This window comes from Triticum urartu, chromosome 4A, assembly GCF_056163025.1.
Source record: "Triticum urartu cultivar PI428250 chromosome 4A, HENAU_Tu73, whole genome shotgun sequence".
NCBI classification, from domain to species: domain Eukaryota; kingdom Viridiplantae; phylum Streptophyta; class Magnoliopsida; order Poales; family Poaceae; genus Triticum; species Triticum urartu.
Genome location: NC_141876.1, coordinates 397,524,975 through 397,536,046, shown reverse-complemented (window position 1 = coordinate 397,536,046; position 11,072 = coordinate 397,524,975).

The window sequence follows — 11,072 nt, the reverse complement described above, 5'->3', positions numbered from 1 at the left end:
CCTAACTAACCCAGGGTCACTGACCAATGGGTCCCGCAGGTCAGGTTTGACCTGGACCCGTCCTGTTGACTGGATGATGTCATAGTGACATAGTGATGAGGTCATAAATGATTTTCTAGATTTTAAATAAATCAGAAATGATTTATTTAATTCAGAAAATGTCCAAAACTTCAAAAAATCATAGAAAATAATCTATAACTCAGAATGAAATAATTTATATATGAAAAATTATCAGAAAAATTCAAGGAATCTGTTTATGGCATTTTCATGCATGTTAGAACAATTTAAGGCCACTGTTTAGGACAAATCCAATAAAGGTCATTTAAATAATCATATATGGAGTTGGAATTTGAATCTTGTATTCAAACCAACTTCATTTAATTGTGTTGCTAGTTGCATTAGCTCAATCAACAACATATTGCCATGTCATTATCATGCATCATGTTGTGCATTGCATTGATTGTGTTCCTTCTCTATTGCCGGTGGTTGTCCCCTCTCGATAGACGTTGTACCGATGCTGTGATCGTTGACACTGATGAAGACCCAATGATATCTTCAGAAGTGCCAGGCAAGCAAAACACCCTTGTTCATTCCGATACAATCCCACTCTCTCGCTCCTGCTCTCTTTTACTGCATTAGGACAACAACGATTCAACTGTTACATGTCGCGGTAGTTGAACCCCTTTCCTCTGCATGACCTGTCATTGCCATAGTAAATAGATGAAACCCACTAGCATGAGTAGGAGTTGTTTGAGCCCTGATGTGCCTACTCATTCATGCTTATTTTTCATGCCTGCTACTGCTTAGAGTTGAGTCAGGTCTGATTCATCGGGGATGAATTGGAACAGTGATGAACATGTCCTACTGTGTGTGAGCTAAGTGTGTGAACACGATTTGGTAAAGGTAGCGGTGAGAGGCCATGTAGGAGTACATGGTGGGTTGTCTCATTGAAACCGTCCTTAGGAACTGAGTTCTGTGTTTGTGATCCATGAAACAGTTACTACCACGCATTGGGCCTGAAACCAATGGACCCTCTCGGCTTCTTGATCACCCTTGTCCTCTGTCCAGGAGTTGCAACTAGTTTCTGGTGTTTATAGGATATGTGGTGGCGGCCGTGCGTAGCGCTGACCCTAGGGGTGGGCTATGATGCGGTAGATACACCGTGGCCGGGCATGCCGGGCGCCCGTTTGGTGTCTCGGAACCCTGTACACATCGTCCGGGGCCGTATGTGGAAACCTCGGCCGGACTCCCTGCGGATGGAACCTGGATAGGCGATAAACCTGGACTAGAGACTTGAGTGTTTAGGTAGGCCGTGGCCGACACCCTCGTTGGGCTTCCGCTTGAAGGTTGCCGAGTACATGTCGTGTAAACGACGGTAAGTGGTGAGAGCGTGTGTGAAGAAGTACACCCCTGCAGGGTTAACATCATCTATTCGAATAGCCGTGTCCGCGGTAATGGACTTCTGGGTTGCCTATAACAGTTCATAGACAAGTGAAAGTGGATACTCTAAAACTCGCAAGATAAGTGTGAGTGCTATGGATGGCCTTCTCGTAGGGAGACGGGAGTGGATCCATAGTGGTGTATTGAATGGTGAATATGTGGACTCGTGTGCGCCACCTCAAAAGAGTTACTTGCAGTCGTAGTTCAGGTTAGCCACTGAGTCAAAGCTGGCTTGCTGCAGTTAAACTCCACCACCCTCTTTGTTGATACCGATGCATGTGTGGTTAGTTCTGATGTAAGTCTTGCTGGGTACATTTGTACTCACGTTTGTTTAATTTATGTTTTGCAGAGAGACTTCAGTCTCACTAGTAGTTTCGCGTGGACTTCGACGTTTAGCTTGATACCTCAGCTAAGATCTTGTGCCCTCGGCAGGATCTGGTAGATAGTCAGGCTTCTCAGCCTTCTTCATTTGTAGTTGTCTGTACTCAGGCAAGTTAAGCTTCCGCATGTGCTTGTTGCTTGTATGCTCTGTATGTTGGGTCATAAGACCCATGTTTGTCATATCTCGCTCCTCGGAGCCTAGTGAATAAATACTTTGAGTCGTAGAGTTATGTTGTGATGCCATGTTGTATTTACACATACCGAGCATATTGTGTGTATGATTGAAATGCTTGGTATGTGTGGGATCCGACAATCTAGTTGTTTATCCTTGGCAGCCTCTCTTATGGGGAAATGTAGTCTAGTGCTTCCTTGAGCCATAGTAGTCCGCTACAGCCCGGTTCACCGGAGTCCTGCTAGCCCAGCACTACTGCTCAGATCACTTGACTGGCCGGCATGTGTTTCACTTCGTTCCTGTGTCTGTCCCTTCGGGGAAATTTCACGCGGTGACATCCGGAGTCCTGCCTAGCCTGCTACAGCCCGGGTTCCCGGAGTCCTGTTAGCCCAGTGCTACAGCCCGGAATCACTCGCTGATGACCGACATGCTCGATGTGATTCATGTATGCCTGTCTCCATAGGTCTGTGCCGCTTTGGGTTCACGACTAGCCATGTCGGCCCGGGTTCTCTGTCATATGGATGCTAGCGACACTATCATATACGTGAGCCAAAAGGCGCAAACGATCCCGGGCCATGGTAAGGCGACACCCGTGGGTTACCGTGCGTGAGGCCGGAAAGTGATATGAGGTGTTACCGGCTAGAACGATGTGACTTGGAATCGGGGTCCTGACACAACGACCGGGTGATGGCCAACTGGCTACCCATGGCCCTCACCGACGTCTCGCGCGCATGGCTCCTCCACCTGCTGACGGCCTCTATCACCTCCTGGGAGGAGCTGCGTGACCTCTTCCTCGCTTGTTTCGCCGCATCAATGCCGCCCATCGTCGCAGCTCTCCTGGGTGGCTCCTAGGCACCACCCTCGAGCCATCACATCAAGCCGTTCACCTGCCAGATCAGCACCGCCTCCAAGCAACGAGAAGCCCCCCGGGCTGGGTGGCGCCCGAGGCCGGTCTAACCTTCAACTTGGAGGACCACCCCTTCAACCCCATTGGTTCGGGCGCGCTCCCGATGCTGTGCACCCCCACCATCTGCCAAGTGGCCGTCACCAGGACCCTCATCGACAGTGGTGCTGGCCTCAACGTGCTCTCGGTGGAGGCCTTCAGCCTCCTCCATGTGCCGCTGGAGCGGCTCCGACCCAACAGGCCTTTCTCGGGCGTCGGAGCCGGTTCCACCGCCTCCTTGGGGCAGATCCGCCTCCCAGTGACCTTCGGCACCTGTGACAACTTCTGCACGGAGCTGATCGACTTTGACATCGCCCCCATCGGCCTCCCCTACAACGCCATCCTCGGCTATCCGGCCCTGGCTCGGTTCATGGAAGCAACTCACCCGGCGTACAACCTCATGAAGATGCCTGGGAGCAGCGGCGTCCTCACCATGTCAGGAGACACAAGGGATGCGCTGCAGGTGCTCTAGCTTGTTTTCAGGGAGGCCGCGGTGGTGCAGCCCACTGGCACCGACGCCCTTGAGCCCAAGGGGGTTGCGCCGGCTAAAAAGGAGCAGTTGTTCACCCAAGACAAGGCAGAAACCAAGCAGGTACCAGTCAACGAGGACGGGTCCGCTAGCGCCACCTTCACCATAGGGGCCAACCTTGAGCCCAAGCAAGAGAAAGCCCTGATCGGTTTCCTGCGTGCGAACAAGAAGGTGTTTGCATGGGAACCTGATCAGTTAGCAGGGGTCCCAGGGCAAGTGATTGAGCATCACCTCAACAGGTGCCCCAATGTGCGCCCCATGAAGCAGAAGGCAAGGCGGCAGTCTACTAAGAAACAAGCTTTCATCGTTCAAGAGACCCGGAAGCTAGAGGCGGTAGGAGTTATCCGCGAGGTCTGCTACCCTGATTGGCTGGCTAATCCGGTCTTTGTGCCGAAAAAGGGAGGAAAGGAGCGCATGTGCGTTGATTTCACCAACCTCAACAAGGCCTGCCCGCAGGATCCATTTCCGCTCCCCCGCATTGACCAGATAGTCGACTCCACCGCAGAGTGTGACCTATTGTGCTTCCTAGATGCCTTCTCGGGCTATCACCAGATCAAGATGGCGGTAGAAGACGTGGAGAAGACGGCCTTCCTTGCCCCATGTGGAGTGTACTGCTATACGTGCATGTCGTTTGGGTTGCGCAACGCAGGCGCGACCTTTCAGCGGCTGATGCACCTCGCCTTAGGCCGGCATCTCGGGAGGAATGCAGAAGCTTACATCGATGACATTGTGGTGAAGTCTCGTGAGGCAAGGACCCTGATACAGGACCTGGAAGAAACCTTTGCGAGCCTCAACAAAGTGGAACTATGGCTCAACCCAGAGAAGTGCGTGTTTGGAGTCCCCTCAGGCAAGCTCCTAGGTTTTCCTCGTATCCCACAGGGGCATCGAGGCCAACCCGGAGAAGGTAAAGGCAGTCGAAGACACGAGCCCGCCAAGGACCCTCCGAGAAATGCAGAAGCTCACCGGGCGTGTAACTGCGCTGGGGCATTTCATCTCCAAGGTGGGGGAATGAGCGCTGCCCTTCTTCAAGCTGATGAAGAAAAAGGGCCCCTTCGAATGGACTGAAGAGGCCGACAAGGCATTCCAAGACCACAAGAGGTATCTTACCAGTCCACCAGTGATGGTAGCTCTGCGTCCTTGGGAGCCCCTGGTGCTCTACCTTGCGGCCACCCCCTACTCCGCTAGCGCAACCCTGGCAGCGGTCAGGGAGGAGCGTTGTGCCAAGGCCGCATCAACCGTCCGAACTAAAGCAAAGCAGAGCCAGGAGGGCCTCGCGAAGGCTGCAATCGCAGCTGGAAAGGAACAGCCGCAGCAGGAGAACGCACCCGGAGCAGGAGAGGCCCCTTCAGGCGACCAAGCACTGGGAGCTCCGTCGTCTCAAGAGACGCCTCGACCTCTGGAGGACGCAAGCAGTCCCAGCACCCTCAACCTCGTCGAGCACCCTGTGTATTTCGTCAGCACAGTGCTACGGGACGTGAGGGCGCGGTACCCCATGCCTCAAAAGCTCCTCCTCGCGCTATTGGTGGCCTCACGCAAGCTGCGGCACTACTTCCAAGGCCACCCCATCAAGGTCGTCTCGGCATACCCCTTGGAGAGGGTACTCAGGAGCCCCATCTCAGCTAGAAGGGTTGCTGAATGGAACATCGAGCTACAGGCATTTCAGCTAGAATTCAGTACGACCAGAGTCGTCAAGGGAGCCACGCTAGCGGATTTCGTGGCAGAATGGGCAGAAGCATCGGGTCTCGAGGCAGGGAAAGACCGATCACTTTCCCCGAGAAGTGAAGCACCAGATGGCTGGGTCATGTACTTTGATGGGGCGTTCTTCCGACACGGTGCGGGGGCTGGCGCAGTGCTCGTATCCCCTACCCAGGACAAACTCTACTACACCATGCAACTTTGCTTCCAGCACGGAGAAAAGGGCTCCAACAACATAGCGGAGTACGAAGGCCTAATAGCAGGCTTGAAGGCCGCAACTGCCTTAGGGGTGAAGCGCCTCATCATCAAGGGCGATTCGCAGCTCCTCGTCAACTTCTCCAACAAGATATACGAGCCAAAGGACGAGCACATGGAAGCCTACCTCGCTGAGGTCCGCAAGATGGAGAAATAGTTCTGGGGACTGGAGTTGTAGCATGTGCCTCGCGGCACCAATCAGGAGGCTGATGACATTGCCAAGAGGGCATCTAGGCGGCCGCCTCAGGAGCCTGGCATCTTTGAGGAGCGGCTCTTCAAACCCTCGGCGGTGCCGTCGCTGTCGAGCACGGCACAACCAAGGGAGGAGCTCCCTCAGCCGCCTGCCTCAGGAGCCCCGGTCTGCGGCCTAGCCTCAGGGGCACGCCTGCTCCTGGCGTTAGAGCCTCAAGAAGGGCGTTGGATCCCGGAGCTCAAGAACTACCTGATGCAAGGGACTCTGCCGGAGAATGAGGAGGAGGCGGAGCGTGTGGCACGGCAGGCCACGGCTTATTGCATCAGGGATGGAGAGCGACCGAATGACGTGTCCTTACGTTGCATCTCCCGAGAGCAAGGGAAGGAGCTACTGGCGGACATACACGGCGGAGACTGCGGGCACCACTCGTCGTCACGGACCCTCGTCGGCAAGGCGTTTCGTAGTGGATTCTATTGGCCCACAGCACTCAACGACGCCGTTGAGCTTGTGAAGGCTTGCGAGGCCTGCCAGATTCATGCTAAGAAAATCTATCAGCCTGCAGGGGGTCTACAGACTATACCCCTCTCATGGTCGTTCACAGTTTGGGGGCTCGACATTCTAGGCCCGTTTCCTCGGGCGCCAGGGGGCTATCGCTACCTCTACATCGGCGTGGACAAATTCACCAAGTGGGCTGAGGTGGAAGCCGTCCGCACAATCCCGGCAGGCTCAACGATCAAATTCATCAAGGGCCTCGTGAGCCGATTTGGGGTGCCCAACTGCATCATCACCAACAATGGTTCGCAATTCACCAGTAATCTCTTCAAAACGTATTGTGCTAACCTTGGAACGCAGATATGCTACGCTTCGGTAGCACACCCCCAGAGCAACGACCAGGCCGAGCGGGCCAACGCGGAGGTCCTGAGGGGCCTCAAAGCCAGGACCTTCAAGAAGAAGCTGGAAGCCTGTGGCAGGGGCTGGTACAACGAGCTCCAGTCTGTGCTGTGGTCAATCCGCACGACAGCGACCAAGCCGACTGGCGAGACCCCGTTCTTCCTCGTCTACGGAGCAGAGGCTGTTCTCCCTCACGAGGTCAGGTGTTGCTCTGCGCGGGTCCTGGCATTCGACGAGGCTCAGCAGGACGCCATGCGGGGGACAGATCTCGTGCTCAGGGAGGAACGTCATCGGGAAGCCGCACTGTGAGCGGCAAGGTACCAACAGGTGCTATGGCGATACCACTACCGCAACATCCGCCCCAGGACCGTTGAGGTAAGGGATCTCGTGCTTAGACGGGTTCTCTCCAGGGAAGGGCTGCACAAGCTCTCTCCCATGTGGGAGGGCCCGTTCAAGGTTGTTCATGTTTCCAGGTCTGGCTCCGGGCACTTGGAGTCTCCGGAGGGAGTACCCATCCAGAACGCATGGAACATTCAACATCTCCGGAGGTTCTACCCCTGAGCGAGGCCTAGCGCCAAGGAAAGGCCCGGTGCCTGTGAAGAAGGCGAATGCCTGTGAAGCTACTGCGTTTTGGGAAAGGCCCGGTGCCTGTGAAGAAAGCCAATGCCTGTGAAGCTATCGCGTTTTGGGAAAGGCCCGGTGCCTCTGAAGAAGGCGAATGCCTGTGAAGCTGCTGCGTTTTGGGAAAGGCCCGGTGCCTGTGAAGGGGGCAAATGCCTATGAAGCTCGCCGCCCGTGACACTCTCACGTAATAATGAGTGGGGCTGTACACGCCCCGAAGTCTCCGGAGTGCCGCCCTCGGGCCTCGGGGGCTCCCGCCCACGCCTAGTGGCAGCACTTAGCTCCGCGCTGGTGAGAAGATGTCAAAGACTAGAATAGGTGTCGGACGCGGCTTTCCCATTTGCTTTCTGTAGTTGGCTTGTTTATTCCCATTTGAAGTTTTATTGGAGTTGCTGACATTCCTGGCTTGTGACTCTTTGTCTTTCTCGCTCGCTTGCCTCGTTTTCTCTTGCACAAGTCTCGCGAGGGAGTCGTGGGTGCCCTCGCGAGTGTTTTCTGCCCCGATCGTTTGGAGCTTCCCTATCCGAGTCCTCTGTGGGAGCACCCCTCCCAGTCTGTGCCCCACGGGCACCGCGACACGAGCGCAAGACCTAGGCTGATCGCCCCCACAACCAAGACCGTAAGCTACCCCTCTAACTAATCCTTGCAGGGCATGAAGTGCACGGCGAGGCCTCAGCCTCCGGAGGCGAGGGCCGCGTCAAGCTCCACCAAGCTCAAATGACTCCCGCACATGGACACGCAGCACGGAACATAGCGCAGAAATGGCAAAAGCAACGCGACACTTGACAGCAACGGTTCTAACACGCCCCCACGGGGCCCTGTACTACCTTCTTCTTACGTAGGAAAGGAAGGAAACAAAATGGACACGACCTGTCCAACACCAACCTACAGCAAAAGCTCGAGCTGCTCCTGGGGATCAGGCGGACGCCTCCTCTCGCTTCACCAGGGCGCGGCGGTGGGTGGACCCGCTGCCTTCACCCAGGCGGGCGTGATGGCGCGGGGGCTGGTCGCGGCCACCGCTGGAAGAGCTACTGCCTGAGGGAGAGTCGCCGAAACTTGGCGAACCCCGAGCACTGCCGCCTGTGCGCCAGTCGCCATCTTCATCCTGGTCAGTGCCGGGGCTGGGCAGGCGGCCGCGGTCGTCGTCTTCAGGGCAGCACCCGGCACGGCGACCATCTTCGCCAAACACCCTCACGTAGAGGGTGGCGTCGCCATCGAACTTGAAGTACAGGGTACACCACCGGCCCAGGCCGCGCGCGCGGGAACGTTTGCCAGCCGCGCGTCAGGGCCCTGTTCCTAGAGACGGAGACCTCCAGCGAAGCCCAGGAGGCCCTGCTGCAGCAGCCGTCTGCCTGGAGCCAGAAGCCGCACCAAGCATTGGCCGGCAGTTCATCTACGAAGAAACGTGGGAGCTGGAGCCGGGTGCTGGATGGGTCCACCGACCACACGACGAACTCCGGCAGCACCTCCGCAGAGCGAAAGCGTGGTCTAGGGGGCGCACACCCACGGTGTGCCCCCCGTCGGCAACCGGGCGCTCACCACCACGTAGGGAACCGCCTCCATGACCGCGGGAGGCTACCACGGGGACCGTGGTGTACTTGCAAGGGCGGCCTCGGCCGCGCTTGGTCAGGGGAGGGTCAGGCCCTACCCGGGGGCCTTTCCTTTCTCTGCGGCTGAGAATCTCTTCGGGGCCATGGGGACGGCGATTAGCCAAGAAGAAGAAAAGGAGCAGCAAGAAGGGATGGACTGAAGGGGCTCGCCCAGTCCCGTACTTATAGTCGGAGGAGGCCAACCGCCGAGCACCACGATCGCAGGTAATCATGACCGGTTTCTCTTCATGCAGGGACTTGTCAAGTCGTGTGGTCGCCGAGGCATCGTGGGAAGCGCGTATGCCCATGTCTAGTCAACCGCCATGCGGCACCCAAGGCCGCAGGCTGTTGGGGCCCCCGGCGCTTCGCGCTTACCCCTTCGCTTCCCTGCTAGGCCAAGCCCGGGTGCGCCTTAGGCCCGGGGGCTACTGTCGGTGTTCTGGGAACGGGGGTCCCCAGACTTGCCTGCCTGCGGCCTGCGGCGTGGCTCAAGTGGGGGCCCAGTGCGGCCCATCTTCATTAGCGCAAGCTTAAGACCCTCGCGAGGGGCCAAGCCTCGCGGGGCGGACGACAAGAAGCTTCCTCAGAGGCAGCCTCATCAGGAAGGCTCGCGAGGAGGCGGAGAGATCAAGGTAGGGGTACCTCGCGAGGAACCCGTGACGCAAGCCATGACGATCGAGACCAGGCGGGCGCCGGCCTACGCAGTGTCCTTGTTTCTCCTTTGGTGCAAAGGGGGCAAGCACAGGCCAAGGCATCGGGCAAAGGTTGCCATTCCGGTGCAACAAGACCAAGACCAGCAGAGCGGCAGGATGGAGGTCACCGTGGAGCCCAAGACTGCATCATTACAGGTGCTTTTGGCAGCCGAAGACCACCTTTGGTCAGGATAACTTCTACTATATGTTCCCCTTCAAAATGACCAAGTGTTGGTGCCCTTCCCGCTCATTATTTGGGGAGAGGACCAGGGCCTCTATAAATAGAGCTAGCCACCACAGAGTAGGGGAGAGAGATCTGGTAGAACCCTAGCAGAGAGAGAATAAAAAGAGAAGGAGGGCAAGGAGAAACCCGGTAGAGACTAAGTAGAACACACCGCACCAGCTCAAGAACACCCCTCGCGAGGCTGTTCTTCCCTTGTACTGTCCATCATCAGCCCCAGTGGCAATCCACCACACCACACACTGGAGTAGGGTACTACACCACAACGGTGGCCCAAACCAGTATGAACCTCGTGTATCTTGTGTTGTTCATCATTTTCATCTTAGTTCGCACGAGAGGATCGGACGTAGATCGGTAGGGGAGAGATCTCCGCATGCACCCCAGTGTTCGAACCTCAAGGGTCTGCCGGAACCCGAAATCCGATAGCAACAAGGCTATTTTACATGCCGAGCACAGGGGAAAGTTGTGTATGTGTCCTGAAAACGGACGAGGTGATCTTTAAAGACCCTGTAGGTACTCTGCCACACGTCTACGCTGCTTTTTCCCCTTGGTGTATTGTCCTTCGAGAGGATCATCGATCGGTGTTTTCATGATAGGCCTTGAAAAGAGGCATTGGTACCATCGAAAAGGTGGCGTGGGTTGTAAGGAACCTGAAAAAAATAAAAAGAAAAAGGAAATATGAGTGTCCGAATAGGGTCTAGCCATATTGTGGACTTTATCTTTATTATGCCTCCATCCTTTCCCATGGTATCTTTAGTGCGTAATTATGCACGCGTGATACATGTGCCACAATTTGGTAGGGCTGAGATGGAGGCCGAATTGCTAATCGAGCTCCTGACGAGTTGGACTGTCGTACTGTGGGGTAGTTCGGCCTCGTTTGACAGTTTCCGGGGACTTGGCCGCCGATGTAATAGTCGGCTTGATAAGGTCGCCCTATACTTCCGCTGCCAGGGCCGCGGTGTGCTCCTCAGAACGGAGGGAGCATTCCATGTTTCCATTGACCGTTATAACGCTGCGTGGTCCGGGCATCTTGAGTTTGAGATAGGCATAGTGTGGGACCGCATTGAAGCGAGCGAACGCGGTTCATCCGAGCAGTGCATGGTAGCCACTGCGGAAGGGGACGATGTCGAAGATCAAGTCTTCGCTTCCGAAGTTGTTCGGCGAACCAAAGACAACCTCCAATGTGATTGAGCCCGTGCAGTGGGCCTCTACACCAGGTATTACTCCTTTAAAGGTAGTTTTGGTAGGCTTGATTCTTGACAGATCAATACCCATCTTGCGGACTGTGTCCTAATAGAGCAGGTTAAGGTTGTTGTCGCCGTCCATGAGGACTCGCGTAAGGTGGGATCCATCAATGATTGTGTCGAGGACCTGTGCGGCCGAACCTCCGTGACGGATACTGGTCGGATGGTTCCTGCGATCGAAGGTGA